Source organism: Pinus tabuliformis, chromosome 8 (assembly GCF_031772625.1).
Source record: "Pinus tabuliformis cultivar Carrire ecotype Pingquan chromosome 8, CPIR1, whole genome shotgun sequence".
NCBI classification, from domain to species: Eukaryota; Viridiplantae; Streptophyta; class Pinopsida; order Pinales; family Pinaceae; genus Pinus; species Pinus tabuliformis.
This window is the reverse complement of record NC_142294.1, coordinates 1,524,365,682-1,524,372,778: the sequence shown is the minus strand read 5'-3', so window position 1 is coordinate 1,524,372,778 and position 7,097 is coordinate 1,524,365,682.

Genomic DNA, 7,097 nt, shown 5'->3' with positions numbered 1-7,097 from the left:
AAGTGATAGAGAAAACATTAATCTCTCCTACCATGACAAACATGGCCACTAAAAGTTGCAACATTGTTTGTAGGAAGTGAAAATTATGTTTCTTTTTTCCAAACATGTATGTTAGTATATTACAGTTTAATGAATATGTTTTATTATTATCATATATGGTTTCATACTTTAACAAAACATTCGCTAAGACTTCACAATGTTTTATTATTCAGTGAAAGATTCGCCATGACTTTACAAGATAATATAATCTAGTGAGAGATTTGCCATATATATATATATATATATATATATATATATATATATATATATATATATATATATATATATATATATATATATATATATATATATATATATATAGTGATAAAATCACCTCCTATTTTCCTATGTATCATGGGGATTTGCCCATTTATTATACATATAAATTTAGGGTGGTTCTTAAAATTTTCCCTGAATATTGTTCTTCATGTTCTCTTTCCCTTCATATTAAGGCCATTTTGTTCCAATAGATACCTACAACATCACAAGGAGAATCGTTAAGATGAATTTCATGCAAAAAAACAGTGAAATTTTGAGGTAAATAAGCAAAATAAAATTGGGGATTGCGCCTAATGCACCCTTGTAAGGGTAGAAAGTGCATTGTAGTGCTACCCCTAGTGTATTTACCACCTGATCAATGAACATTTTGACCTTCTAGGGGTGCATTGGGCCTAGGGTGAGAAATTAGAACCTTAGGGGTCTCAAAAACTTGAAAATTTTGCATGAAATCACAAAATGGAACCATGAAAAGGAAGAGAAAGGTTCTAGCTCCTACCTAGATGTGACGACACTTTAAATGATCCACTGGATTGATCGCAATTAGATGCAGACGATTGGGTAAAAAAACATTTAGAACTCACTCTCATATAGGTAAATTTGAAATGGTAAAAATGAGTTACCTTTTTCCTATTTTATGGTCATTTTCATCATTAATTTATTAATGTTTTGACCTAAATATGACTCAGTTTTATCATGAAACAAATATTTTTAATATTTTGGTGGTGTTTTGAGCAGGATGACAACTATTTTAACAGATTTGATGATGTCTCGATTGAAACAGGTTAGTTTGACCAAGAAGCATACTTTTATCACTTTTTCGGGCTTTGTAAACCTATGGAAAAGGAACCCCATGGATTCTTCTTTCAGCTCTTCTCAGACTCCCTAAACATGAAAATACAGTCAAGAAATTGTCTTTTCAAACTTGTTAAAGTAAATGAAAAGACGTCTACTCAGTATAAGTTTAACCCTTTTTCGGACTGAAATAGACTAACTACGAAAAAACAATACCTTAGTCGAACATGGCTAAGAGGTTCTCCTAAGTATTGTTTCCTACCGTTTTGGACTCAAGAGACTATCTAAGAAAAGGAACCTTCGAGTTTTGTTTTTCACCTCTTTTTCAAAATCTATAAACATGAAAAAAATGTCGAGTTAGACCTTTGTTCGGCTCATAAAAACATCAATCAGTGATAGCCTCATCGAACATGAGGGGACCAAACCACTCCTTCTCAAGGTTTGTTGAACATACTCAGAGGGATTCATCCGAAGGATGAACTTATAGATCAAGCATATGTTATCCTCGTCAAGCTTATTAAAATATAAAGAGGTATTGAAAAGCAACGTTTGGGGAAGTTGGGAAAATGGGATACTCCAACTATTATGGCAACAAGTCACTCTTGAACACAACACTCTTCCACTTCATCTTCGTTGATGTTGGGTTGGGAAATATTCTTGTCTTTTGGTTCATCATACCATTTCAGAGCCTTCATTTTCGGTTTTGGTTCAATTATTCCAACTCTATTTAGTGTCAACAATGTGTTCAAGAGAAGTCATTTAGTTGATATCTACTATAATACTATTAAGACTTCATTCCATGTATGTTGTTCCTGAACCAGTTCCAGATCAAAAGCATTATGTCTTGAATCATGAAACACCTTTCGTGTCATTGATGGGGGATACATTAAGGCCCTCCTGTGATGGGTCACTTTCTGTCAACAACAGCTCATTATCCAGTAAGTTGACTTATAAACTCTTCCTTTGGTACCTTGGGGCTTGAATACACCAATGGAATTCTTCCTCACTCTAGGAGACATGTTTACATCATTGGACTTCAACCGACAGATTTTGTGTGGTGTTTGATTTCAACTCATTCATTCACACCATATGGATTTTACTATAGTACCTTGAGATCCATTAATATCATTGGTGGTTTATCTTGAATCTATTAACGACTTACATCATTAGATGGTGATCAGATGGTGGCTACTATGTTTGAATTCAGCTCCTTTATTCACATGGTTAGACTCGTACATTGGAAAATCGATTGAATGAGATAGAATACCCTAGATCTAGTTCCATCCATCTAGGTTGCGATTTCAGGATTAATACAAGATCATAATGTATGATGTATATGATCATACATAAATTCATCCAATCATGGGTCCACCCTTTTTCATCAGTGGACATGTCTTCTTGATCATTGTACATGTAAGGTTAGCTTATGTGCTGAGTATGGGTATACCTCCCTCAGCAAAGATAACATGATGTAAATGTATCATAACAAATGATGATCCAACTAGTTGTTCTTGATATTGACTTGTCATAAGGTAAATAACTTCAATGATAAGCCATTGTTTCTGACTTTGCGCTTTAGGGGGCAATTTGTTATAGGCCATTTTGTCACACCTGGTCAATAGGCCTACAAACTGGATCAATCAACATCCATGGACAACTTGTCATCATCCCTACACAAAGCCCTAAGCATGACTCTCAAATCATTGTGTTTTTGACCTTGTCTACTTCATTCTAATGCTTTTAAGCCCAATGCACCCTAGCCCTTTAGGGACCTACGTTCGACAATAGGTTGCTAAGTTCTATGCCTTCTCTAATTAGAGTAGGTTTTCCCTTGTTGGGTGCATTGATTCTAGAAATTCAGGAAAAATAAAAAGAATCCCGAAGCTTCCTCTTCCAGAATCTTCCAAGAGTTGTTACAACCATTTACCTTGGATAACAACTTTGAATCCTATCTTCCTTACCTTGTATTTTTCACCTCTTATCCCTTAAGCTCATCCTCCCATCAAGAGTGGATACCAAGCCTAGATTGGTAAATGGATAAGAATTCCTAAACTACCATCCTCTCCTATATATTTACTGTCATCCACGAGCTAGGGGTTAGCTTTTGGATACTAGTCATACCCTTATGTTTCTGCTTTGATCATAATAGAGTTATCATTCCCATGCATTAGGGTGGCTTTGAGGTGTACATTATGGAAAGGAAGGACAAGTCAACTTGGCAGGATCTCTACAAGATCAACTTCCATTTTTGGTTGTAAACTCTCTCCCTTTCATATTAATATAAAGAGTATATCATTTTCCTATATGTGTTATGCTTATATACATGTGTTTCAATGCTATGATGATCCATTGAATAGAATGATTGGATAATGCTACATAGATGTCATAGACCTTTGGCTTGTGTTGTTTGTTCGTGCAAGTTATAACTCTACCGATCAAAGCTATGGTTGGAGCTTACAAGCCAAGAGGAGAGAAGTGCTTGTGACATATCACAAGTATGAATATTTCCATTCTTCAATTCTTCTAAGGAAAACTTTATGGTATTTGATTTTTGTTGTTCTAGACCAGGCCACTAGGTCTAGGGAAGATACTTATGTCCACAGTCATAGATTTCATATAACAAGGACGATGAATGATCAAATGTAAATCCAACTTTGTTCAAAATATTAGTTGGTAGCCTTATGTATCTCATAACTACAAGCCCATATATTATCGAAGGTGTTAGTCTAATTTCAAGATTTATGGAGTCTCCAAGAGACTCACATTGGAAGCCTAATAAAATGATTCTAAGGTACATAGTAGTAACTGCAAAAATTGTTGCATATTTTATGCAAGGGTAGAGAAGAAAGATTTGGTTGGATATACTAACAATGATTTTGTAAGAAATTTGGATGATGGGAAAAGCACTTCTGGTTACATGTTTCATCTTGGATTAGGTGTGATATCATGGGCATATAAGAATTAGCATATTGTGACACTTTCATCAACATAAGTAGAATATGTAGCAACAACATTAGCAACATGCCAAGCAGTCTGGTTATGAAGAGTTTAGGATGGACTTCAACAGAAACAAGAAGGATCAACATCAATTTATTGTGAAAACACCTTAACACTTGCACTATTGAAGGATAACGTGTTTCATGAAAAGAGAAAACATATTGATACAAGATATCCTTTTATTAGAGAACTTGAGAGCAATAGAGAAGTTTATTTGAAGTATTATAAATCGAGTGTTCAATTGGTTTACATATTCACTAAGCCATTAGCAAAATATGTATTTGAGTTTCATAGAGGAAACTTAGGTGTTGTAAGCCTAGATAAGACTTAGACTAGCATGTATGTTTGAGTTGTCATGAGTCATGTCTTAGTTAAGTAGTCGTAACTAAGGGGGAGTGTTAAAAATAACTAAATATTCCCGCATGCAGAGTAGTCTAGATTTAGAGTGTCAATTAATTTGAGTTGAGTGAGTGTCAGTTCGAGTTCAGTATTATAATTGGAAAGGTTAAATTTAGTGAGTGTTTTCATGTTGAAGTAAGAATTAGTTGAGTCCTCAGTTAAAAGGTATAAATACCTGTCATCGAGTTCATTGTATGAAGTCAACTTTATGTGATCAACAGAAGAACAACACCTCAACCTTTACTCCTCTGCCTTTCCGACATAGAAAATTCATGTTAATAATTTTTCATATACTAAATTTTTCCTAATCTCGTTCACATGACGAGTTCGTCCCTATTGGTTTTAAGAGATTAATTAGAAGATAATTATTACGAACGTGGTGAGGGTCATGGCTAGTGGATTTCCAAGGCATGGAGTATGGGGAAAATGATTTTAATTATAAAAGTATTCATTTCTATTGGCTTTGTAAGGCATAGAAAACGTGGATGATGATTTTAATTACAACTCGAGCCATTTATATTGGATTTTCTAGGTGTGGAGGATGGGGAAGACGATTTAATTACTGCTGTAGTCATTTATATTGGCTTTCTAAGGTGTGGATGACGAGGAAGGTGATTTGGAAGACCTCCCTGATTGATTCTGCAAGCACATGACCCCATATGACTTCGAGTCCCCACGTCTCTGTGACTCACATCACCTTTTTTTCTGGGAAAGGATATAGTGAGGTTGAGGTTGAGGTTGATGCTTCATTATAATTCTCCCACAACATTGAAGGAGAGTGTAATCATTATATTTATAAAAAAATTGGTTTATTTTGTTTGGAATATTGTAAGGATTTGTGGCAAATTTTTTCATAATGTTGTTGTCAAACCAATAGTGAACACAATAATTATTGGCAGCTATTCAAGAATTCAGGCATCATCGTTATTCAAGGAAAACCATGCCACCTGGAATGACCAACTATCTGTAAGGGGCAGGGTTTCACTACTACGAGATAACTCTAGGTCTTAGGATGTTAACCTATTTCCTTAGGTTTGAGGAAGACTAGATCTTAAGTAGTTTTAGGGCATACTCTAGGTCTAATGAAATTATACATTTAAATTATAAAGTTTATATAACTTTAATTGTTTTGAAATTTTAATAAAATATTAAATTTATTTATATATTTAAAAATGATTTACATAATAAATTTATAGTATTTTAAAAATTACATCAAAATAAAATAAACATAGAAATATAAAATATAAAGCAATTAAATTATATTTAAAAATTATAAAATAAAAGAAAAGCAAAATAATTAAAATGCAATAAAACTTAAAAACTAGTCATTTAAAGTTGAATTAATCATCTTAAAAAATAAGTTTAAATTTGAAACACATTTAGGTGGGAATTGATCTGCTTTGAAAGATACTTCCCATCAAAATGAGAGGGAGACAATGATGTGATGTTCGAAAGAAAATTGGAATTCAATATGAGGCTTTTGATGACATTCCATTTCGTTGTGGGCTCACTTGAGGTGCGATAAACACTAGACTAGAAAACACTTGACTACATTTAACTTAGGAAAAAGCACAAATTAATATGTTTGCTTATTGAGATAATAAAACTTAGGAATAATCGAGTTTAGGCTTCTGTGATCCATATCAAGTTAGAGAAAGATTTTGGCGAAAATCACATGGAATCTCATTTGTCGACGCGTTTCGAACCAACTAGTGTGGTTCATCTTGTCCTGACGATGAACCACACTAGTTGGTTCGAAACGCGTCGACAAATGAGATTCCATGTGATTTTCGCCGAAATCTTTCTCTAGCCAAAGTAAATTCTGAGTTTTATTCTGTGACTCAAATCATTATTTGATTTTAATAAATATTTTTGTTAGGAACTTAGATATGTGTTTATTTAGTAGTTTATTGCTTGAAATTAAATCATAGGTGTTGAGTTCTCTAGAATATAACATGGTGCTAGAGCCACAACTTTGATTAGATATCGAAATTGTAGGTGTTGGGTTAATATAATATCATTTAAGCTATGTTTAGTTGCGATCATACAAACCAATCATTTTTTCAAGGGTTGAAGTATATTGATTGATCGAGAGGAATTTTTTTTCTAGGATGAATTTCTTTTGGCATGATTTAAAAAAAAAATAACAACAACAACAATAATAATAAAAGGATAGTTGGGACCACAACTGACTAGTTTAATGGCCCACTCAGTTGTTGAAGCAGCTGATAGCCTCCACGACCAACTGGCTCACCAATGTAACATAACCAACAAGGTAGCCGAGAATCCCTTGACCACTTGAAATTCAAGGTTTCCATAATTGTTGTAGAGGTAAAATGTGATAATCAAGTAGAAGTTTGATGCTGCTATGGGCAATGGCTGTCATAGGAGATCAATGTGGGAGTGACAGCTTATAGAGCTAGTCATCGTGGGTAACAACTAGTTTGTGGTCGATTTGATCAGGGAGGGTCGGTGCAACCACCATTGTGAAAATCAATTAGGGCCACTACATGGAAGGAATCAAATGCAATTAATTAGGGTCAACAAAGCCATCCATAGGAAATTATTTTTTATTTTTATTTTATTTTTGC